Here is a 26,601-nt window from a genome sequence, read left to right on the forward strand (position 1 = left end):
GGACAGTAAAAGTGGTATCAAGTGTGAGATTTCTGTTTTATTGGTGTCCTGCTGTAAAAGCAAACATGAGCCAGTCACAACAAACGCCGATGCAAATTGCAAGTCTATAATAATTACCCAGGATTTCCACAACACTTAGTTGTTTAATCTTTTTTTTTTAAAACCAGTTTAGGGGGAGTATTTTTACACTTCTATCTTTGCGATTTAAACTACACACTCAAACACATCCTCCTTGATTCATATTTGGCCGGCAGCCAACTTGAGGTTGGCTGGAAGAGGGAGATGAGAGATCAGCCACCGTGACCAGGAAGGAACCGGTTGTGGGTGTGTGCGGTCAGCCTGCAGTGCCGGGAAGCCTGGATTGCCCTGACCCACCCTTCCATCCTGTGCTCCACCTGGCAGATGGCTTCTCCAGAAGTTCAGGAAGCCTGGCTGGAGAGCCAGAGGACTAGAACACAGGCTCCACCCCAGCAGTGACGGCAGCCTCCATCAGGCAGCCCACAGATAAATGCTGTTTGCCCGGTGCTGTCTGGCTTCCCACTAAAATGCTCATAGGGGTTGGTAGTCTGAGAAAATCCACTTTCCTGCTTGCTGTGGTCACAGAGTTCCTTCCTTCCACTTTCAGATTTTCCATTTTTCTGTACTATGTTCCCTTCTCCTCTGCTCTATTTATGTTGTAATATCTTACATTCTTTTCTTGGTATAGAGACTTTAAATCTTTTATTTATCCTCCTTAGTCAGGCCCTAGGGCTGTGTCCATCAGCAATCTGTGTGTATGCATGGCCATGGCTGTTTGTTCACACACACACAGTCACACACACACACACACACACACACACACACACACACCTCTACCAAGCTTTTCTAGCTGCATGCTGCATGAGTCAGTCAGTCTGTCTGTCTGTCTGTCTGTCTGTCTGTCTGTCTCTCTCTCTCTCTCCTTCCTTCTCTCTTTCTGAACTGTGTCAGGGATCAGTAGACATAAGCATCACAAAGGATCTGATGATTCAGAAATCCCTGCTTGCTCTGGTTGCCTGAACGCCAAGTAGGTTGGATATGGGATTTCTTTGCCTAACCCAGGCCACACTACCACTCTGACAAGAGTTTTATTTGTTCTCCTCCAATCTCCTTATGCCCTTTTTGGAAATAAGTCTGTGACAGGTTTTTTGAAGAGAAATGTATTTTCCCCAAGTTCGTCCAGATTAGAGTTGCCATTTTGACCAAGCTAGTATTTGTGAGGAAGTAAGAGGAGATAATCAAGGTGTAGAGGAGATGCAAAGGAGATATGGAGAGAGTCAGACACACAGAATGAAAGAAAGGTTAAAATTTTGTTAACAGAGTCTGAAAATTGCCTGTGCGGCACCCCACCTAGGACTGGGAACTATTTCGTCAAATTGAAATGTAGCCTGAGCTTCAAAGACTGGGTTATGGTTCTGTGGCAGAGAGAGCACTTGCCTGGACCACATTCTAAGAGCCAATGTGTGCTGAGTGCTTAATGCTAGCCATGCCCTGCACTAAGCCTTTGGCATGTACTGGCATCTCACTGATTCCCCTCAATAAACTGTTTTATAGATGGGCACCCTGAGACACAGGGGCTAACATAGAGCTGCAGGGACAAGATTTGGGCTTCTTCAAGATCACATAACTGCTCACATACGGCATAGTTAGATGACCTGATGCTAATGGGAATTGGAAGGCTCTCTAGAGTTTCCTAGGACAATTCTTGATTCAGTGCAGATTCTTACAGTTGCAATTGCAGGTCTGAATTGGCAAGGCTTGCTCAGCTAACAAAGAGGCTCTCAGAGGCAACAAAGGATCTGATACCCTCTTCTGACCTTCAAGGGCACCAGGCCCACATGTGGAGCACACACAGACATGCAAGTAAGATGTAAGATAAAACAAATGTATCTAATAAAAGAAAAAGAAACCCTGTTTTTGGTGGGGTGGGGGCATGGGGAGTGGGGTTGGAGGGAAGGGAGAAAGGGAGAAATGATGTAAATATAGTACATAAATGAAATTCAAAAATAAATAGAATTAGAAAGGAAATTATTAAAGTACTAACCAAAGTCCTATCCTATCCCTGATGTCTCCTAGATATCCCAATTCTCTAACATTTTGAAGAACTGCTAATTCATAATATACCATATACAATTTCCTTCCTGCCCAAGTCACTTCCCCTTAAAAAGAATACAAACAGACAGGAATCTCGCTCAATCAATACATTTTCTTAAGGGGAAAAGTGACTACATATTGAATTTGCCATTGTTAAATTTTTAAGGCATTGTAAACAAAAATATTCTTACTTATTCAAAACTGCAATTGAATCTGTGAACACACACACACACACGATCCTTTTGAAATATTTAAATTGGTTCTTATGACTGGTCTTCAGCCAAAGAAAATTTAGCTTGGTTTATTTAAATGCAAATGTTTCTCAGTTATGATGCTAAGTTTGACTTTTCTTTTTATGACAAGAGGTGAAAGTGAAATTTCACCTTTTTCTTGGTTGTTGTTGTGTTTTTGTGCTTTTGTTTTCTAGCATTTGAGACAGGACTCAGCACCTTATGCCTGCTAGACAAACTTTCTACCAGTGTGTCCAAGTCGAACTTTATTCATTTATTGTCTCAGACAGCTAACAGAATGAAGGAGTTAGGCTCTGGACTGAAGGAAGCCTGAGAAATTATAAATTATCCATTGTAAAATTCACATGGTAAAAATTGATTGATAAAAGCAGGTTAATTTAAGTTATAAGACCTAGTTGAGACAAGCCTAAGCTAAAGACCGAGCTTTTTTAATTCATAAGAAGTCTCCATGTCGTTATTTGGGAGGTGGCAGTACAGAGAAAGACTGATTACACATATACATAATTAAAAATAAACCAAGTCCAAAACTGGAATGAAGATGTTTGGTAGATAGCTCATAACAATTAACAAAAATGCTAGATGCTTAATGTTAGAATTTCCTGCTCTTTGGGGGCTGCTTTCTCTCTACCATCTATCCATCCCCACTTCAGTTCTCTTCTGCCTAAATTCTTCAGGGGCTCTCCAAAGTCTGTTTTCCAGGGGTAGGGTTGTAGCTACAGCACTGGACATGTGCTTAGCATGTGTGAGGCTCTGGGTTCAAATCCCAGTACTGAAACAATAAAAATATATTGTACTTGCTTTCCCTCTTAGGCATGCCTGTTTATTAGGTACTTACTGTCTGGTCCAAGCTCTTTACATCTAAGAATAAGAAACAATTGGGAGGGGAATGGATCTGAAACAAGGGTTGAGAGAGGAGGAATCACAGCACTTGCCAGGTACCAGTCTAGCCACAGGCTCAGTAAGAGACCCTGCCCCAAAGCAATAGGTGGAGAGTGACAGGGCAGGACACATGATGCTCTCCTCTGGCCCCTGAATTCATACATGGATGTGTACACATAGGTACACATACCACATACACAGACACATGTGCATACACCACATGCCTACACACAAAAAATATTTTGTAATTTCATCAGCAGAGAATATACATATGTGTGTGTGTGTGTACATACATACATACATATATGAATAGCATGTTGTTTCTGTCATTGCTTCCTAAACATGGGACTATTATTTACATAGCACTTAGGCTGGATGGGCCAGCACAGAGCATCAGATGGTTTAAAAACCTATGGAAGGGTATGTGTAGACTACTATGCTATTTTTAATAAGAGACCTGAGCATCTTTGGGTTTGGGAGCTAACTTCCTGAGGGATAACCATATGGTAGGTAATCTCACAAATACAATGTGGCCTTTCATTAAACAAAATACAGACACTGGCAAAATGATCTATTGAGTGATTCCAGAGAACAGAGGGGCTGCCAGAAAAATAACCATGCGACTCCATGTTTAATATACATACATACATATATATATTAAATATTTATTAAACACTTTATTTATGTGTCTGCATAAAGTTACATATATATATATATTAAATGTTTTATCTATATGTCTCTCTGTATATAGGTTATGTGTATTGGTGCCCACAGAAGCAAAAGAGGTTGCAGGATCCCCTGAAGTTGCTGTTACAGGTAGATGTGAGCCACCTACATAGATGCTGGGAACCCACTTTGTGTCCTCTGGAAGAGCAGCAAGTGATTTTAACTCCTGAGACACCTCTCCAGCCCCTATAACATATGTTTTAAACAGCAGTGTCATTTGGACATGTAGAAAATAATCACTTTTAAAAGTATTCCATACTAAGAAGCTTAAAACAAATTGGTAATTCTTAATAAAATATAAAAAGACATTTTAAAAAATTGGTTCTAGTCAGTAACCCTTCTCTTGAACCATCTTTGTTTATCTGAGGAACTGAAGGGAATGAGCCAAGGCCCACTCTTACACAGGTTTATAATGCAACGCACAGAAAACCTGTAAAAATGGCCCCAGACCAGCTCTGACTGGCGTGCAACCCAACTTATTTGCACCTGCACTTTTCCCTCATTCGGTTTTATAAGTTTCAGCAAAATTGCAGGAATGGCCTTGCCTGGCTTTTTCTCAAGCTAAGGAAAAGCCTAAGGGGACACTCTTTAGGAGGGAAAGGGGAATGTGGAGATGCTTTTAAGAATCAGGCATAGCACAAAAAACCTTAGGTTACCTCTGATCCGCTCACATGGCCCTCATCAGGAAAAGACCAATAGTTTATGTTTTATTTTTGTACTGAGTAGTTGGAACTGATGTTTGCACTCCTAAAACAATGGAAGATTTTGAGATATTTTGTCCTCGTGAAATTTTTAGTTCTGGGAAAGGTGGTTTCCAAACCCAGAGTGGTGAGTGACTACTGTCACCGAGCTGGCTGGAGCATCAGTGGCCTGTCATCATGGCTATTGTAACTGAAGATTTCAACTTTCCCCTGTGTGCCCACGGCAGCTAAATTTAAGCCGTCCCTGACTGTCTGCACAGAGCGCAGGATCAAAGCACTCTAGTGCATTCTATCCAATTCTGGGTCAAAGGTTCTTTTAGAGTGCAGTGCCCGAGTTTCTGGATTTCTGACTTGACAGAAATACACTACTGTTTGCCAGGTGATAAAGAGCTTGGGATGACTCTCACCAAATGAGGCCATGTTTACTTCTTAACTGTCCTTTTGGTTGGTGTTCCCCTGCCCTTTCCAATGCCACTTGTGACTCCCACAGACCTGACCTCTCTGACTTGAGTTCCTTACACACTCCATCCTGACTTCTTGATCAATCATACCTTGGTAAGCCACTCCTGATAGCTTCCCTCCTGCTTAAAAACATACCTCAGCCTTGGGCAGGACACCTCTGGTGTGCTAATGAGGTTGCTGGCCAGGGCAGAGAGGCAAAGGCTAATGCAAGAATGGCCATGTGTCTTCATATGACACCACCATAGTTTTATTAAAGCCTTGCGTCCCTTGTGCATTAATGGGTTGACCCAAACTTCAACACCTACCCTGTTACAAGGGGACCTTTTCAAACCTGGACTTTAGCAAAGAACTCAGCAAGGCATTAAGAGACATCTTTCATATTATCCCCATTTTGGGTTAATTTTTTGTGTATTTAAAGCATTCTTATTCAGACTTAAAAGTCTAAACTTTTGGCTCTGCACAGACACACAGATCCTTGTCGACTAGGCCCAAGTCATTAAGGATCTGGTGTCTTGGTTTTATGATCCAGGGAATGGAAGCCAGCTCATTTCTCCATCATGCCTTGCTGGAGTCTAGTAAGTGACGGTTGGAATGTTTAGATGAGTGGTGTCATTGGCACATAAAACATGTAATAACAGCATGGACACACACAAATGCTAGGTGGTTGTGTCTGGCGACTTAAATGGCACCCTTCTCATTACTATATACATTTTATCTGACTGGAGGTTGATGTTCCGAATCAGGGTACCAAGACTAAGGAACCTCCCCAGCATCATGGAAGGAAACCCTGCAGATGCAGGCCAGCAGAAGACCCAAAAAGGAGACCACAAAGCTATGTGAGAAACTGTTAATAACATCAGGCAAGACTGGTCTTTCTGTAATGTCAAAGTCTAAAAAAGTATCATTCCTCCGCCACACACACACACACACACACACACACACACACACACACACACACTTTACACTTGCTTTTTTAATGACTTGTAGACTCTTTGCTTCTGTCTCCTCTGTCCCTGGTCCCTAATCTCTACACACAGAGCATCCCCTAGTTTCCCACTCCTGATCAACTAGGGGAAGTTCAGGAAACTTCAAGAGGTGTCCTTGCAGAATGGGGACTTCCTTGCTACTTGTCAAGTGTAAAAAGTACCATCTGACCAGGCAGTGATGGTGTATGCTTTTAATCCCAGCATTTGTGAGGCAGGAGGATCTCCGAGTTTGAGGCCAGCCTGGTCTACAGAGTGAGTTCCAGGATAGCCAGGGCTACATAGAGAAACCCTGTCTTGACAAAAGCAAAGAAAGAAAAGGAAAAAAGTACAATCATTTTATTTTTGCCTCTGCCCGAAATTAAATTCCAAGTTAGAGTCTGAACACACCATGTATTGTGTAAGATGGTGATGTGTGGTCCATTTCTCTGTCTCTTCCTGAATCCCAGCATCAAGACACTTGATCAATACCGGCCAACCCTCCTTCCAAGAAGGAAGGCCTTAATAAATATTCACTTTCATTTCCCTCAGAATTCTTACTTAGGTGAGTCTGCTTATCCATCTGTTCTTTTTCCCCCTTTCTAGACAAAAAGGTAATTCATTTTATGTCATATCCTAGAGGCCAGGAAAGGTTCATATCAAACCATGTAAACCAAACTAGTATTTTCCACTCTTGTATGATACAACTATAAATACATATTATAATTTACAATGAATAATTGAGACAAGAACCTATAGTAACTCTAGAAGCCCATATAATGCTGGTTCTTGTACCCAGTCATAATAACTTACACCCCATTAATATCTTAATCATAGTTGGACCACGATGTAAGAGAAGAGTGATACTTTTATGGTAGCTAAGTGGAAAACATCCATAGTTAAGATAATGTAGCCATCTTAACATTTACTTTCTTTTGATTTTAGGAGTAATACATAGTTTTGTTTTGGTTTTTTTTTTTTTTTTGTTTTTTTGTTTTTGTTTTTTTTTTTGTTTTTTTTTTTTTTTTTTGCAGAATATTTGGAAATCACAATGAAGTCAAGAAAGGAAAAGAAGCAGAAAAAGAAATCTCACAGCCTTAGTGATGCTGACGTTTTGACATCTCTGGTTTCCCACTGGGCTTTGCCTAGCATTCTGTTACCCACCCATGTCCAATTCCAGAGCCTGGCCTCAGTCCAGGAGGAGCTGCCTCCCTGTGAAGTGTCTCAGGTGGCCCGAAGGAGCTGCCTCCCTGTGTAGTGTCTCAGATGGCCCGGAGGAGCTGCCTCCCTGTGAAGTGTCTCAGATGGCCCGGAGGAGCCAATGGAGCTGGCACCAGCCACTGAGTGACATGAGTGAGAGAGGCTGTGCTGGGGTCAAAAGCAAGGAATGCAGGGCGTGAGGCTGATCTCAGAGGTAGAGGGTTCACCTTGTATGCATGAGGCCCTAGGATGGACCCCACCAGCACTACAAAATGAATAAAATATTAACAAATTAAATGGGATGTTAATTATCCTAACTTAGAAGGAGGAGGAGACGAAGGCAAATGGACAGTGGAAGACACTATGAAAACTGGGGTAGATGTCCTTCCCCCAAAGGCCCAATGGACCCCAAGACAGGGACTCATGACTCTGAAGGAACAGAGGTCCATACGTTTATCTCGTCTTTACTTCATCTTTCTCTGTGCAATATTTATTTGTTTATTTAAAAGCAGAGTTTCGCTGTGCAACCTAGGCAGTCCTGGAATTGACTATGGTCCAGGTGTCTCTTTCTCCTGAATACTGGGAATACAGGACCACACCCAGCTCACCTACCATTTAAAAGAGAAACCTGTCACCCAGATCTTATAATAAAATGAACTAATTTGTAAACATTATTAAGATTTTAAAAACATTTTGTGGACCAAAGCCTTCCAAATAGTATGCGTGTTCTGGTTTTGTCTTCTTTCTGAAACCACAAAGAAAGATCTCCACCAGAGGTCTTAAGTCAGTACCTAATTCCTCATTATTTTTCTTTTTCTGCTGTATGTTTTGTTTTGTTTGAGACAGGGTCTTTCTATATAGCATTAGCTGGTGACCTGGACCCCGCTATGTAGACCTGGCTGGCTTAAACTCGAGACTCACCTGCCTCTGCCTTCACAAGTGCTGGGACTAAAGGCGAGCACCACCACGCCCAGCCATTATTCTTAAACAGTGTGACTGAATGTCCCAGCCTCAGACATATACCTTTGTGAAAAATATATGGAAAACTCCGCAAACTGAAGCCTGTCAAAAAAGCTCTGGACTCCAGCAGTCCCAAACCAACCTGCTCAACCTAGCCTAAGCATTTCCCAAATGCAGGCCAATACAAGTCTTTCTTTCCCATTCCCTTTGTAACAATCATCACTATCCTTTAATTCAGTGGTTTTAACCTGCCTAATGCTGTGATCCTGTAATATAGTTCCTCATGTTGTAGTGACCCCCAACCATAAAATTATTTTGTTGCTATTTCACAACTGTAATTTTGCTACTGTTATGAATTGTAATGTAACTATCTGATCTGTGACTCCAATGGGGGTCACGACCCACAGGTTAGCTCTTCCACAAATCCAGCATTTGCAACCAGCTTCATTTTCCTAGTAGCCACCTGAGCAGTTCTGGGGAACTAGCAGTAGGCTTTAAGGTGTGCCTTAAATTCTTGCATTCTGTTCTTCCCATCCCCAGTCCCTACAGGTCACTTAATGCATAACCAACAGCTCTCACTCATGGTCAGGTAGACTTGGGGAAATAACCTGACACAATTTAGAGTAGGCTTAGGAGTTCCACACAACAGGAAGAGCTCACTTTGTAATTTACACTGGTGGACAAAGAAATACTTTTCTCCTCACTACCCTGAGTCCATTGTTGCACGGCAGGCACGTGAAGTCATGATACAATGTATGCTTTTCCATCAATCGTGCTCAGAGCTGGCAGACGCCTAAAAGTCAACAAGGTTCTCATTAAGTCAGTAATGCCTCTGCTCTACACAAACCTGTATTTTTCTTGTTGTTGAACAAGTTTGTCCACAAAGGATCAACTCTTACACCACTCCTAGGAAATGTTATCCCATTAGGGAGGCTGGGTTTTTTCCACCGATGAGTGCTCGTGGCTTTATTTTAGCCTTTGCAAGGACACAGGGGTTGATGTGTCATTTCCTAAAAACTATCTTGTGGTTTCCCAGTTTTCCACAGTGATTCTTCTCAAAATACCTGAGCTCCAGTTTTCTTATGCTTTTTTTCAGGCTCTTATTTACTATTAGGATTAGTTGGCCTTTCTAAATTGAGAGAAAATTCTTCAGACACTTATGGTAGAGGGACAACTGAAAGTTCTTAAAAACGGAAGACTTTTGAAAAATATAGTGGGCTGGAAAAATGGTTCAGTGGTTATGAGTACATGCTGCTCATCCAGAGGACCTGGGTTCAATTCCCAGCTCCCTGTAACTCCATCTCGAAGACATCTGATGCCCTGCTCTGTTCTGGCCTCTGCACACACCTGCTCTCACACACAGCCCCCAACATACATTCACACATATCACACACACACACACACACACATTCACACACATCCCCCCCACATACACTCACACATACCACACACACACATACTCACTCACACATACTACACACACACACTCACTCACACATACCACACACACACTCACTCACACATACCACGCACACACTCACTCACTCACACAAACATTCACACATATACCACACACACAATACTCACTCACACATACTACACACACACACTCACTCACACATACCACACACACACTCACTCACTCACACAAACATTCACACATATACCACACATACATCTACACACATACCACATATACACTCACACACATCCTCACATACACACATACACACATATACACATCGGCACTCATGTACACATATCCACCTAGGCACTCACACACTCATACACATACTTAAAAATAAATCTTCAGAAACGCCTTTAAAAGAATCAAACTGAGTTTCATAATGCATTTTTTAAAATGAAACTGAAATATCATATTTGTCAACTGTTCAATGTTTATTCTTCAGGAATTGGAGATGTGATTTAATGGTACAGCACTTGGCTAGCATGTATGAGGTCCTAGCTTCACTTCTCAGCAGTACAATAAATAAATAAGTTAACTAATTAATTAAGAGGAATAGTTTCCAAGTATTTTAACTGAGTCACAGGAATGTTTAGCCTATGCCAATTTGGGGGAAGCAGATGAGAAGTAAAACTCATTAAATAGTTTTAAAAGTTCTTTGTATATACCAGCCATATTTAATACAAAAGTGCCTTATCCTGTTTGGAAAGCACCATACCCCATACTCTTCCCTTGAAAACGTCTGATTTAATTTCTTCTTTAAAACTTTAAAATAGCCCAGTAGTGGTGGTACACACTTTTAAGCCTAGCTCAGGAGGCAGAGGCAGATGGATCTCTGTGAGTTCAAGGCCAGCCTGGTCTACAGATCAAATTCTGGGACAGCTAGGGCTGTTACTCAGAAACCCTGTCTAGAAGCAAACAAACTAAAACACAAACACAACAACAGCAACACATACAAATGGGGAAAAAAACAAACAAACCAAAAAACAAATAAAAACTTTACAATAACCCTCCTGGATAAGCACATTTGAAAGAAAGAGGGTGTTTTGATTTCAGGTTAAGGAGAGACAACGGAGCATGGAGGGGGTGAGCACATTAGATGCACTGTGAGAGCTCCTAGTGGGGGAATGTGGCCAGTCAGTATCAGCAGATGGGGGGGGGGTGTGTACTGATGAAGTGTTCGTCTTCTCCTCTTCATATTGTGTCATTCTCAAAAGTCTTCCTCGGGCGGGAGAGCTGGCTCAGCACTAAAGAGCACTGGCTACTCTTGGAGAGGGTCCTGTTTCAGTTCCCAGCACCCACTTGGCAGCTCATAAACATCCATAACAAGTTCTCTGGAATTCAAGCCTTCTTCTGGCTTCTGTAGGCACTGCACACACAAGGCACACACATACATGCAGACAAAACACACACACACACACACACACAAACAAAACAAAACAAAACAAAACCCACAGTCTTGGCATGGGCCCAAGGCTATAGTTTTTCTTTTTTTAAGGGCCAGTGTTGTATGGCTTTTGGCTTATGTTGGTTTTGTCCACCCCAACATGGTCTCACTTTGCAGCCTAGACTGTGCTAGACTCATTATTTAGGCCCACACTGGCCTCAAACTCATAAAAGTTCCCCTGCCTCAGTTTCTCTATACTGGGACTATAGGCAGGCATCACCATGACTCACACAAACACTTCATCTTCTAAAAAAAAATTGATTTATTTTTTTTTCTATTTTTATTTTACATATCGATCCCAGTTTCCTCCCTCATTCCCTCTTTCCCTCTCTCCCCACCTCACATGCACCCTGACCACCCTCCCTTCCCACCCACCCCCACTCCACAGGTAGGGTGATGCCATCCAGGAGGGGTCATCTAAATCTGTCAAGTCATTTGAAGTAGGGACTAGGACTTCTCTCCTGTCTCTAGGTTAAGGGAGTATCCCTCCATGGGGGATGTGCCCACAAGGTCCTTTTGTGCACCAGGAATACATCCTGGTTCCACTGTCAGAGGTCCCTTACACTGCCCAGGCCTTCTAACTGAGACCCATGTTCAGGGGGTCTGTGTCAGTCCCATGCTGGATTCCCAGCTATCAGTCTGGGGACCTGTTAGCTCCTTGTTCAGGTCAGCTGTCTCTATGTGTTTCTGCAGCATGGTCTTGTCCTCCCTCTCTGCATCTGGATTCTAGTTCGACTCAGTGTTTAGTTGTGGGTGTTTGCTTCTGATTCCATCAGTTATTAGATGAGGGCTCCATGAAGGTGGATAAGTTAGTCATCAATCTCATTATCAGGGAAGGGCATTTGGGTAGCCTTTCCACTGTTGCTCAAATTGTTAGTTGGGGTCAGTCTTGTAGGTCTCTGGACATTTCTTTAGGTTCAGTTTTTTCTTCAATCCTATAATGGCTCCTTCTTTTATGTCCTCTCTCTCTCTCTCTCTCTCTCTCTCTCTCTTTTCTGTCTTCTCTTCCTAGTCACATATGCTTTCCTCTCCTCCCCTTCTCTTTCTCCTAGTTCCCTCTCCACTCATTGTCCCCCTCCCCATGTGCTCTGTAGAACTTAAAATTTGATTTATTTTTATTATTTTAAATTACTCATTGGGTATATGTCTGTGTGGGAACACATGCATATGAATGCAGTTCCCACAGATGCCAGAAGAGGGCACTGAATGCCCTGGATCTGGAGTCACAGATGCCCAATATGATTGCTGGGAAATGAACTCAGGACCCCTGGAAGAAAAGTCAGTACTGTTAAACTCTGAGCCACCTTTCTAGCCCCACAAATACATCTCCTGATGCAAGTTTTCATACAATATTTCATATTACTCATTAGCAGGGATGAGATATCTCTCTCTCTCTCTCACACATACACACACACCACAGCTATATGCCTATTTTGTCTATGTTTATGTAACCTTGGATTTTTAAATTGGTATTATTAATTAATGGTTAAAGTTAATTGACCTCTATATTATCATTCTCAAATTTCAAATACACACAGTTCTCCAGTCCTCATTAATGCCTAAGACACATGCTCTTATAGGTAGTTACCCATCAGAGCACCTGGGCACTCAGGGCCCCCGGGTTTAACTTGTCCAGAATGGGAATCTTTATGACCTCTGAACTGCTGGCATTTTCTTGGTCACCTGCATTTTTTATTTGGGAAATCATCTGACACCCCCCTCCTGTACCCCACTACATATATCCCACAGCCAGATGCCAGTAATAACCACTCTTAGAATTCATAACATCCTGTATCTCAGCACCCTCCTCCCAACACAAAGCTCTTTTAACCTCTGCCTGGATTTGTCAACCGTTTCTGCATTGCTCTGCCTCTCAGGCACTGTTCTCAGTGTTATGTGGATAGCAATCTCTGAAAGGCAAGTGCAAGCCCATTCATTGCGGTTGGTAGAGCTGAATGTCTCCCCACAGCCTGGTGCAGGGCCGGCTCCATCCTAATGTGGGACCAAGCACTTCCTTTGTGACCCCTCTGCTCCCCACACCCATTTCTTGACTGCCACTCACTTGATAAACCTGACTGCAGGTGTTGACCCTCAGGAGCTCCACATCTGGCTGGCTCTCAGGTACTGCCTGACTCCCCACTCCACCTCTTCCTGGACTCCAAATCACTCCCCTATTCCCAGTCCTCACCCCACCCCCACCATCTCCCAGCTCCCATGAAGAGGCATTTGTGGCTCCCTCCACCCCCCTCTATGGCCCTGCCTCATGGCTGTAAACCCAGCTCTGCATCTTGATACTGATACTTCATCAGAGGACAGGCAGCTGGTAAAAGAAGAGTTCAAGACCAACTGGAATATGCAGGTCAAAGGCTAGCAGGCAAGATGCCAGACCACAGCACCCCGGCCTCCTAAGGCTGATCTTGAGTCACAAAAGGCTCTAAGGTAACTTCCGACAACAGCTTTGGTCATATTTCAAAATGAGTTCAAAGTGCTCCCCCCCCCCCCAACTTTTTCTTAATTCCTACTTCAGAGGAAAAACAAAAGAGGCAAAACAACAGGAAGTGGAGTCAGTGCTGTTCCATTTAATGGACATTTCTAGGCCCTGGGTAATGACAATAGCTTCGGAGAAGGACAACGGCCCATGCCAAGGGGAAAGCAAAGGAAAGGACAAGACCTTCAGCAGCAGGAGGAAGGGAAGGCAGATGGGATGGGATGCCTGGACTGAGTGCTAACCCTCCCCCCTTTCCCATGACCTCCACAGGCCTTCTGGAAGTCTGTTTGCCCCAGGAGTCTGGAGCCTGCAGAGGTAGGAACAGGCCACCCACAAAGGGCTGACAGTGCTGTCCTTCTCCATGTAGCACTTAGCTGGGTTCTCCATGTGTCTCCGTCAAGGTTGAGAGGCAGGGTAAAGGGAGAGGGAGAGTTCCCACGTGTGGGGGACACACAGTGTAATGAGTGAACGAAGGGTGCTGTAAGACCAGGCGAACTGCCTGGTTACATAAAGGACAGCCGTGGAGAGGGACCCTAGAACAAGAAAGGGAGTGGGAAGGACGAGCTCAAGTGTTCACCATGTGCGTACGTGCTGTGGCAAGTTGAGCGGGGGACGGAAACCAGAATAAAACTGATAAGCGTAACCTGTGCCAAGATGACCAAGGCTTGGCCCTGAATGCCACCAGTGAGGCAGACCAGCCTGATGCTCTCAAGTTCACAGGGTTATCTCTGTGTCACTCTGTCTACAGACGCTGTGCAATACATACCCCAGAGCACTGACTTACAACTGTGGACAACTCATGTAGCTCCTAAACAGCTACAGAACTTAACATTTAAAAACCTCAAAGCATTCAAATCAAACAGTAAGAAGTACCACGGTTGCAGGAGGAAAACAGTACGTTTCCTTTAAAAACTTTTTGGGGGTGGATTTGTGTCTGCCATTAAGTTTTCTAATATTTTTGTTTTGTTTTGGAGACAGGGTTTCTCTGTGTAGCCCTGGCTGTCCTGGAACTCACTCTGTCGTGTACAGGCTGGCCTTGAACTCACAGAGATCCACCTACTTCTGCCTCCTGAGTTTTGGGATTAATTAAAGGTGTGTGCCACCACCTGGTCAGTTTTCTAATTTGAAGGAAGAACAAAAAAGTCCAGGCTTTCCTTTGCCAGGTCAGACATCTTGTTAACAATATTGCCCCATATTTAGACTTTAGAGTCTAAAGTAACAGGGTCTCCCTCCCCGAGCCCTGGAAATCAGCCCAGTGAAGTGGATTCCACCCAGGGGTAGGAATCCTACACTAGGCCAGTTGCAGGCCTTAGATTAAATGAGATAACCTCCAGCAAGTTCAGCTAGCATGACCTGGGGCATTGATAAGCTAAGGCCATTTCATATTTCCTCTCCTTTCAAATTTGATATAGACGGAAGGGAATAATCCCGGAACAGAAGCTCATAATGCAGGGTGGGTCAGAAAACGGTTGCTTTATCTGACCTTTCCAAGAATGCTTAGGCAACACTGATTTTAAAAAAAGCCACTTATAAGCAGCAATATAGAGTCTCCCAGGAGATTAGCATCAACAGACACATAATTCAAAGACCGACATGGCTGTGTCCTAGACCTTAAAGGCTCTACCATCCAGCAAGATGCTGCATCAGAGGCAGTATGGGGACTAGGAAACTTGAAATTGGAAGATAGGTTTTGGTGTTGTTAGCTGTGTGATAGGGAGTGGGCACTGCAGCTTCTCCAGCATGCTGTCTTTATTATTAAAGGGGACGTGATAGCATCGATACACGGGGGGGGGGGGGGGGGACAAAAGGGCTCTGGTGAAAGTCCAGGGCTCGGCACTGAAATAAGCAAAGACTTGCAGAGAATGTTACAGGTAACTCCAGGAGAGGAGCCGGGAGGGTGGGGGTGGGGTAAGGGAGGGGACAGAGGGACAAAGAGGAAGGAAGGGAGAGGGTGGTAGAGGGAGAAGGAGGGAGGGAGAGGGGGGAGAGAGGAAGGACAGGAAAGGAAAGGAGAAAAGGAGGGAGGGAAAAGAGGGAGGAGGGGAGGGGGAGGTAGAGAGAGATGTCAGGGCGTTTGCTGACTATCTGACTGGTTCCATCCCTGGAGTCCACACATCAGGAAGTGAGAACTGACTTCCACAACTTGTCCTCTGACTTCTACATGTACACTGTGGTATGCCCATCTTGTATACACAAATAAATGAGCATTAAAAAGTATGTGAACACATATAACTGCTGTAATCCTTTCTGGGTTATATGAGATGCAGAAAGCCTAGAAAAGAAAGACCTGCGGAGGTTTGAAAGAAAATGATTTCCAAAGGGAGTGGCATATTAGGGGTGTGGTCTTGGAGGAAGTGTGTCACTGTTGGGGAGGGCTTTGAGGGCTCTTTTCTCAAGCCTCTCTCGGTGTGACAGTTAGTTAACTTCTTGCTGCTTTCTGGTCTCGTTGTAGCCAGTACCGTGTCTGCCTGTGCACTGCCATACTCCTTGTCATGATGCGGATGATGGACTGAACCCCTGAAACTGTAACTGGACCACCCCAATTAAATGTTTACTTTGTAAGAGTTGCCATGGTCACAGTATCCTAAGACAACATGTAAAGAAGAGAATGAAAACAATTCTCATGGGACTGGAGAGACAGCTCAATGGTCAAGAGCAGTGGCTGCTCTTCCAGAGGACCAAGGTTCAATTCCCAGCACCCACATGCCAGTTCATAACTGCCTGTAAACTCCAGTTTCAGGGGATATGATATCTTTATACAGACATACATATAGGCAAAACATGAATGCACATGAAATCAAAATAAATAAATTATTTAAAAAATAAAACATTCCACACTTAACATGAAGGGGTTCTATAGGGTTCCTTTGAGTTTCAGACTTTCCTATTGTGGGGAGTGTGTGTGTGTGATGTTATGTACACATATGTATATACATATATGTGCATGCCTATGTACAGGCATACTACATGCTTATCTATATGCCTTCCCATGTATGTTTTGTATAGATGTATATACTCCCATCCTAGTATAATTCCAGGATTTAAGAGACCACGGGCTTCCACGAGTATCTAACATAACTGAAGGAAGCAAACCACACTTGCACATCCCTGTCTGCTCTAGACCTGTTTCCTGCTGGCCCCACTACAGGAAAGAGGAGGCCACAAGTGGGCTGTTGCTGAGGAAGCATCCCTGGATGCTTGCATTTGCTTCCAATGGCAAGTTTTTCTGAAAACAGAAAAAAAGTGGCAGTCTTTCCCCAGTGTCCTGGAGAAAAATGTAGAGCAACATGACAGAACCATGGTGCCCAGTGAGGGGTGTGGTCACCTGTGGCTCCCAGTGAAGCAAAGAACAACACCGGACCTCTGCTTTACCAGGACTCCGGCTTAGAGCTGAAGGAATTGTGCTGAGGCTGCTTTAAGACGGGTGCCCTGAGCCCTACCTGACTCAACACATTTTATTTATTCCTTTTGTGTCAACACCAACTCACCTCTGTCTTGGAGGAAGAAGGTAAAGAATTGTGTGTGAAAGTGCTCAGCTGGCTGCTTTATGTCTTGGCCATGGGAGAGGGGCGGGGGGGGGGGTGTGGCGGCAGGGGAGGGTCTCCCAGCCAGAATGGCAGAGATGGGCCACATCCCACCAGAACCGGTCACTTTAGCTTCCTGTTCCTGGGGGTTTTGATTAAGAAGGCAGGTGGAGTGGGAAAGAGGGGACTGGAAAATTACTTGAAACTCATTTTGGTTCTTCAAACATCAAGCCAGGAAACTTTGAGTCTTTTTGCCTTCAGATTCTGCATAGCAAAAACTTGAAATATGTGGTCCTAACGACGAACATCCAAAAATAAATAAATAAATACAAATCTTAGATTTTAGTTATTGAACAGGAACAAAGTAAAGCAAGTGAATTAAATAAAGGATTTAGTATTGTAAAGAAATAGGAAATCCAAAGACAGCAAGGAAAGGTTTTTCTCTTTTGGTTTTTCGAGACAGTGTTTCTCTGTATTGCTTTAGAGGTTGTTCTGGAACTCACTCTGTAGACCAGGCTGGCTTTGAACTCACAAAGATCTGCTTGCCTCTGCCTTCAGAGCGCTGGGATTAAAGGCATGGACCACCAATGCCCGGCAGGAAAAGATTTAAAGGACAAAATAGGAAGCAAATTACTCAGAGAAACGTGGACACAATGAGTTTTGGAGCTTTCTCTTTAATTATGAGTGTGTGTGTGTGCGCGCGCGCATGCGTGTGTGTGTGTGTGTGTGTGTGTGTGTGTGTGTGTGTGTGTGTTTAGGTGAGTGTATGTGTGTGTGTGTATGCTTCCTATAGAGTTCAGAACAAGGGGCCAGATTCCCTGGAGCTGGAGCTATAGACAGTTATGACCCACTCAGTGAGGGTGCTGGGAATTGAACTCAGGTCCCCTGTGAGAAGAATACCTGCTCTTAACTGCTGAGTTATCTCTCCAGCCCAAGCGCTGGCTCTTTAAAACAATAAAAGATCAAAACTGCCAAATGTTAATGTTAAGGTTAAACTGAGGAATAATGTGACATTAGGAATAAAGGAGACAGCCACACTGGTGGTCGGAGATGATCCTGTGTGAACTGCAGTTAACACACTTAAAACCAAGCCAACAATTGCAGAAGAAGCTGGTATCCAAGCAGCTGAAGGGACTCTGTCCCAGCTAGGGTTACCTTTGCTGTGATTAAGCACTATTACCAAAGCAACTGAGGAGGAGACGGTTTATTTCAGCTTACACTTCCAGGTCATATTCCATCACAGAGCAGGAACCTGCAGTCAGGAGCTGATGCAGAGGCCATGGAGGGGTGCTGCTCAGTGGCTTGTTCCCCATGGTTTGCTCAACCGGCTTTCTTATAAAACCCAGGACCACCAGCCCAGGATGCCCCACCTACAATGCCCTGGGCCCTACCCCATATATCACTAATTAAGAAAATGCCCTATAAGTCTGCCTACAGCCGGAACTTAAGGAGGTGTTTTCTTAATTGAGGCTCCCTTCTCCCAGATGACTTCAGCCTGTTTCAAGCTGACATAAAACTGGCCGGCATAAACTCCAATGTCTCAACATACCAATCGTTAGAGAAGTGTATCGATCATTAAACAGCAAGACAATTTCTCATAAATCACTAGTATCAAATTGTTGCGTGAACTGTGCCCCCCCAGAAAAGGATGTTTTTGCTTCTATATTCTCCAAGTTGTTCTGAAGAAGTGAAAAAGATAGAAAGATACCCAATTCATTCCCCCAAACAAGCAAAGTATGTGTGTGTGTGTGTGTGTGTCGTGGGGAGGCATCTAACAACCTGATCCTGCTTGGAAGGGCAGGTGCTGGTAACCTGGTTTGTTATTTTAACTGCTGTTTCCAGACAGTCTCCTGTTTCCTCGAGATGTCAGCTATCTCTTGTCACATCTTAATCAAAATTTTGAGTAGGAACTCTCTCCATCCATGCTCAGTCTTGGGACCCTACCTGCTGTTTATTCCAGGCTACAGAGGCAGGTGAGGGAGTTTTCAGTAATAACTTGGCAGCAAAGGGAACCTCCAGAAAAGCCAGAGAACAGACAGGATGCCTGCACTTCTCAGAGACAAGCTTTAAGGGTCTAGCTTTATCTTTTTCCATCTTCTAAAAAATTCAATTCTGCAGACAGCTTCAGCTCCCCCCCCACTTAGAAGTTTGGCAGTAGAATTCAGTTGGCCCAATAATACATGGAATGGTTTGTTGAATTATTAAAAACAGACCAAACAGTAACATAACTTTGTTTTCTCTTTCATAAAATAGAAAAAGATAGAATGAAAGGGTGCAATGTATGGATGGACCCTTCTTTGGAAAAATAATGCACAGGAGAAGCAACTTTGATCTCCCTCTGATGTGTCTCCTGGTCATTTGTTAGTCCCTGCTAGCTATCTCTTCTTGGGTAAACTGCACAAAAGCAAACTGGTGTAATCTTCGTGTAGTGAGCTATCCCACACTGCTGGCAATGAAATTGCTCCCCATTATTAAACTTACCTACAATGGGACAAACAGCCTTTATGTTTCACACTTTCTCTCATTTTGTGACAAGGCTCTCTACACTTGTCACCTTTTTTCAAATATTTAGGGACAACATTATCTGAGGAACACCATGCAGGACACAAGTGGCATTCTATCTGAACTCAAGATTCCTCTCTGCTTGTTCTCGACGGCGATGGCTACTTACCTTGCTTGCCATGAATATGATCCAGCTTCAACCCTCTACCTACCATCTCAAGCTCTCATCTGGAAGCCATGCCACAAGGGACATCTGTGTGCTATCAGCCACAAATGTTACAATTTAGACTAGATTCACCCTTGGGAAGAGATTTATAGATTCAACAAGTATTTACCCGAATGACTATCTTGTACAAGACAAAGTATTTTATATAGACATTGGGGTACTTAAAACTGTTCTTAGCCCTAGAACCTAAAACTACAGTGAAAGATACAGCACAAATGTCCAAACACACATTGGGCTGGAGAGATGGCTCAGTGGTGAAGAACACCTACTACATTTCCAGCAGGATACGGGTTATTCCCCGCATCCATGTGACAATAATGCCGGTTCCAGGAAATTTGGCGCCCTCTTCTGGCCTCTACAGGCACTGCATACACAAGGTGTATATGCATGCATGCAGACAAGCACAACAATCTAAATTGCAGAAAAGCTCTTGGCTTATTTCAAAGTGAATCACAAAGGCTGCAGGTGCTGTGTGACATTGAAAGACAATTACTTCATTTCTGAACTATTGATGGAGAAGAATAAAAACTGGACTTCAAAGAATGGATAGAATTGATATTGAGAAACATGAAGACAACATTTTGAGAGTGTCAATAATGCAAGTTGTGGGATAGAGGTCAGAAGGCACCTCAGGCAGCTTGGACTGTCCATTATCAGCTTTGCTGCTTAGTACTTGCTCTTCTTTCCCTTTTCATTTAAAACAATCATGTGTATGAGTGTGTGTACATACATATACACATACACACACACACACACACACACACACACTCACACACACACATCTTGTGCATGCAGTGCCTGTAGAGGCCAGAGGAGGACATTAGATTCCCCTGGGACTGAAATTACAGATGATTGTGAGCTACCATGTGGGTGCTAGAAATCAAACTCAGGTCCTCTGCAAGAGCATCCAATGCTCTTAACTCAGCCATCTTTACAACACCCCACCCAGCCTGCCTATTTTTAAAATAGCAATAAAGAAAACAGTGTGCCTTTAGTTATCAAAGATCTTGAATGTTTTTTTTTTTTTTTTTTTTTTGAGACAGGGTCTCTCTGTGTAGCCCTGATTGTCCTGGAACACACTATGCATAATGGGATGGCTTTAAGCTCACGAAGATTCACCTGCCTCTCTGCCTCCTGAGTGCTGTGATTAAAGACGTGGCCCACCATACCCAGTTAGGATTTGATCTGCTTTTGTTATAACCAGATATAGAAAAACTAAAATGAACAGATCTCAAGCAGCTAGGTGTGTAAAAAAAATCATAAAACCACTGGCTGCTATTAAAAGTCACCATAATTGTAGCCACTGTTTGCTTAGTATAATAAACAGGCATATCTAGGGCAAAGGATGACTTGGCAAATGCTTCTTTGCTCAGAAGTTCCTTTTCTGCCTCCTCCATGAGATGTCATAACCACCCATAAGCAGCATAAGTCCAGTCTGGCTTTGGAATGAAGCCAGGTCTACTGCAACCAACTAAACAGAGCTTTGCATATGCAAAGGCCAGGGATTCCTAGACTCATCAGCCACTCGAGCATTCATGTGTGAACAAAGTAATGGAGTGATATTTAAAGATGCAGAGGCTTAGGATTGTAGCATGCCTGGGTGGGGGCTGGAGTAAATAAGCTGCTTGTTAATTGGATCCTTTACAAATCTCCCCCTTTGCAGTGGCATGGGTGATCCAAGAGGACAGGAATCTCATGCATTGGCATACTTCAAGCATCTACAACAGACTACAAGGGGCACTAGGTTGAGTAAGCAAATGGCATCATCTGAGAAAGGGTTGCAGCGTGGACACGGGTGACCCGGGGTTCATGCTGGGTCACCTTGGGGTCACCACCTTCCCTCTGGGCTCTGCTTGCCTTGGGACTGAGGCTGTATTAGTAGAGGGTGGCACAGGCTGCATGCAGTCCACCCCATCCACAGCACCCTGGACTCCTAAGATTTCCCCCCAGTCTGCCAATTGGGGTGCTCCTTGTCTTGTTCATTTGTGGGGCCTCCTGGAACCACTGAGTTTCATTTACATTTTTTTTCCTCTACAACTTTGTGTGATGTGTGTCAAGAACAGAATTCTGCATTACCCTAGTGGATTATTTTTCTACAGTTAGCAAAGTTGAAAGAGTTAGGCATTTGTGTTCTCTCACCCTTTAAATTTGTATGCACATATACGTTATATATAACATCTATGATCTCCAGTATAGAAAATCAAATGCCCCTGTACCATGACTGAACATCAGTCATTTCCTGTCGTCATCTGTGACACTGATGACAAGTGCCAGGCACATGCATACACTCCTTACTATTTGTTTGGTCTTTGTTTCTATGACCACACACACACACACACACACACACACACACACACACACAGAGAGAGAGAGAGAGAGAGAGAGATACAGAGAGAGAGAGACTTAAAGTACACTTGATAGAGCTGGAGAGATGGCTCAGTAGCTCAGCTAAGAGCACTGTCTGCTCTTGCAGAGGATCAGAGTTCAGTTCCCAGCATCTACTTGGCAGCTCACAGCCACCTGTGACTCCAGTTCCAAGGAATATGAAGCCCTCTTCTGGATTCCCCTGGCTCTGCACACATGTGGCCCCTATACACGTATGAAAGTGAAGCACTCATAAACACAATAAATCAGATCTTTAAAAAATTACATTTTGATACAGGTCTTTGAAAATGCTCTCTATAATTTTTTGATTAATGTTTTGTTCTGTGCTTTTGGTAAGAATTTTAGAAGCAACTTATAAAACTCTATGCTCACACGCCAGCACAGAGCCTCTAGACTCTGGTTAGAGCTTTATGGAGCTTTAAAATCACAGTAGTAAAACCTGATTCCAATCTTCAACCTCCCATCCAAGAAAACAGCCTCAGCTCTCTGTTACAAGCACCTGGCTCAGGCTTTTAGCAAAACTTTTTTTTTTTTTTAAGAGACAGGGCTTCTCTGTGTAGCCCTGGCTAAACAAGAATGATTTCTGTAGACCAGTTGGCCTCGAACTCACAGATATCCGCCTGCCTCTGCCTCCCGTGTACCACCATCGCCCAGCTTGAATAAGTTTTAGACTGATTCCTAGATACTTTTTACCTTTGTTTTTATGGGTGATCTTTGTGTTCTCCATTAGCCAGCAACATTTTGTTGCTGCCAGGGGGCTTATTTGTTTGTGCTGCCCTGGGATCTGGCTGTTGGAGTGCGCGCTCAGCTGATTTTTCTCAGAGTCTTTGGGTGCATGCAGGAACTGGGTATAGGGTGAGATTATCCCGACTGATTGTTCAGGCAGTATGTACTGCTCACACTTTCCTCTGTTGAGATTTGAGAGAGAGAGAGAGAGGCTCACAGAGGGGGAGGGGCATCAATCATTTTAGTTCCCATACTGCACCATTCTGAGATCAGATCCACTTGGCTCCATTTTCAAACAGGAAATGCAGGGGGAAAAGTATTCCCCCCCCCAACCCCAATCCCAAGGCCTTCTGACTGGGAAGCTAATGCTCCAATGTTTTCCTATGTATTTCCTGCTGTGCCTCCCTGAGGAGAAATGGAATTTAGGCCTTAAAGGCAAATACAGCTAGGCCACCAGGACAGTACCAGCCAGCATTCCTCTAGAAAAGCAGGCATAATGCACACAGTGCACCTCAATAGCCAGTGAAGCACCTAGCCTGGGGCGCCCCCCTGTAGGCAGTTCATGTTCACACATAGAATATTTCTCAGTACCTCACCATCATCTAATCCTGGCCACTTCGGACAGTCTCTTGCCTTGCCTGCTCCCCGCCCTTGCCCAGCCTTTTACGGTTACAGAAATTCCATCTTATCGTTGCTGTGTGATGGAAATAAAATCACCTGCTTTCCATGGCCGGTCTGGCTCCACAAGCAATTCATGTCTTATTTATGACGGCAGGGCGTTCCTCTAGCGCCCTCTGGTGTTCTTTTCAGTCATTACTGGCTGCATCTATAGCCATTTGGAAATTTGTACTGTGGGAAACTATGTGTTTAAAGAACACATCAAGGAAAGCAAACCCGTGGCATACACAGATCATAAGCAGCCTAGACGCTAATTATGCCCATACATAGAACTGGATCCGGTGTCACATGCAGTGGGTAAATACGGGGGCTCACGAAGGAAATCTCTGGAATTCTACACAGTGCTTGTTTTGTGGGAAATTTCTAGGAGAAGCCACAGGTGATTGATAACAGCTGAATATTCAAGGGAAACACTATTATTAAACTTACTTTATCATTAAAAAGTTGAATAGCTGGGTGTGGTGGCACACACACACACACACACACACCTGTAATTCCCATAGAAGGCTGAGGAATGAGGTTCCAGCTGCTCAACAAGATCCTATCTCTAAATAAAGAAGTTGAACAGATAAAATGAGTGAAAATTAACATCCCAAAGTGCCACTAGGCCCTGGTTCACACCTCAGGGACAAAAAGATGCTCCTTTGGTGAATACAGATTTAGACTAACTATAGACTTACTATGTAGAAGGCAAACAGACTGGAAGTATTAAAGAGCTAACTGAAATCCAGCAAATATTCTAAAACACGGGATAAAAGTATGCAAATTATAACCACACACAAGTGCACATACACACCACAGATGCAGAAGGAAAAAAAAAAAAACCATACCAAATTACAATGGGTACAAATGTATCAAGAAAATGGGACTCAAATGAGCTGGGTAGGAAGGGAAGGAGGAGTAAATCTGGGCAGAGTTCAGGAAGGAGGAGTGAATGCACTTAAAATAAATTGTAGGCAGGACTGGAGAGATGGCTCAGAGGTTAAGAGCACTGACTGATCTTCCAGAAGTCCAGGGTTTGATTCCCAGCACCCACATGGAGGCTCACAACCATCTGTATTTGTAGTTCCAGGGATCTAATGCCCTCTTTTGGTCTCCATGGGCACTGCACACATAATGCACACACTTATATGCAGACAAAACACTTATACACATGAATAAAAATAAATAAGTCCTTAACAGCATACATTACATGAAATTCTCAAAGAACTATTAAAAACAAGGAGGGAAAAGATTCAAATGTTAATTTTTCTACACATAAAGCAGAATTACATGTGATTTATCTCTTATAATCTTTTTATCTTTTTTTTCTTTCTATTGGTCATGACAGGAAATTTGTTTTGTAAAGAGGAAAAAATTTTTTAAAAATAAACATCCATGATGGAGAATGAACTTGCACATGGGTTTGTTAAAATATACAAAAAGAAAATTAGGGCAAGAGAAGTTTGGTTTGTTTTCAGATTTTCCTGATTGATCAGTCCATACACCTTTATCTTCCTTCCCCAAAACCTCACCCACTGCCATTCTACTCTCCATCCTCCAGGACCAGTCCCAATGCTAGAAGGAGCTCCTGCAATTCCCTCCTTTTCGTTGTCACTTATGAAATCTACAATTGATGCAATCTGGTCCAGCTGCCTAGCAACAGGAAGAGTGTTTCAAAATCAGGAAAACCACACAGTAGCCTCTGAGGCTGTGTAAGGAGGAGGGGTGGGGACTGGCTACCAGTTAATGCTGAGGGGCCTACAGAGATAAGACTGTTCTTAACACAAAATCCCAAATGGAGAAATCAAAACAAGGAATGTTCTAGATTTTTCCCAAACAAAACTGTAACTACAGTCTCAAGAGTGTCACACGGTTAAGATGCCATAAATAGACTTTCAAGGACAAATAAACAAAAAAGTCTTTACCCCTGAATTTCTACTCAGGTCAATGGGTTTGGCTTCACCCATACCCATAGGGGAAGGGTGTAGTGGGCTGAGAGTCAGGGGCTGTCGTCACTTAGGTGAGGGAGAGTCTCTGACAGGTTAACTCGAGTGGACCTGGCCATTTAGTCTTCCTACTGTGTTTCCTACTTGCAGACATCAGTCAAAAGTAGAGAGGATTGGGACAAGTTGGGACAGTCATCAGAAAGCTTTTTGTTTCTGTTAGAGCTTGGAGTTTATGTCTACCATAGTATCCCACAAGGAAAGACCAAATAAAGGTAAGGACTGGAAGGCCTGTTCTATCACCAGGCACAGCCCAGGCCTCCTTATGGAGGCCCAGACCACAAATGCAGATGTCAGAAAAAATGGAATCAGCCAAGGAGAATAAGTATCCATTTCATTTTCTCCTCAGTCCTTAGAAATGTAGCTAGACTAACTAGAGAACTCATTAAAAGGATGAAGGAGGAAAGGTCTCCATTGGTCTTTCTGTTGCTTAAAGTGGTTCATTCATTGTTCAAAGAGGATTTTACAAGAGCATCTACTATGAACCCTGCCCTAAGTCCTGAAGTTACCACGACGAGAAAGACAGATGAGGTCTTGCTGGTCCAGAACAATAAGTAAAAATTAATGAAGGGATACAAAAATGTTAATGAAACAGATGCCTAGAGAAAAGCCAAATAACATGCTAGTAAACAACTATGTTTTAGGGTGGGCACCAGAGAGGTACTTCTGAGGAGTGAATTATATGCAGAGAGGGGTGGAGGTTCCTAGAGAAGAGGTTTCTAGAGAAGATGGCCAAGAAGAAGTCAGGAATGTCAGGTTAAGACAGCAGACAGACAAGACAAGAGGGAAGTGCCACCACTTAGCCACTCCTGGGGTCTTATGGGACTATGGAGGGCAGGGTGAATAAGGCACTGGCCAAACAGAAGAAGGAATCTGGAACCACACTACAACTAGCAGGATGCCTTGGCCTACTCAAAGACGA

At 43.5% G+C, this 26,601-nt stretch overlaps 1 protein-coding gene across 2 annotated transcripts in view; it reads right to left on the minus strand.

Moving 5' to 3' along the window:
* The window catches only part of Fry (FRY microtubule binding protein), a 356,445-nt gene that overhangs the window by 278,616 nt on the left and 51,228 nt on the right, over positions 1-26,601 (minus strand). The gene's annotated exons all lie outside the window — the stretch shown is intronic.

Source organism: Phodopus roborovskii, unplaced genomic scaffold, assembly GCF_943737965.1.
Source record: "Phodopus roborovskii unplaced genomic scaffold, PHOROB, whole genome shotgun sequence".
In the NCBI taxonomy this organism is placed as follows: domain Eukaryota; kingdom Metazoa; phylum Chordata; class Mammalia; order Rodentia; family Cricetidae; genus Phodopus; species Phodopus roborovskii.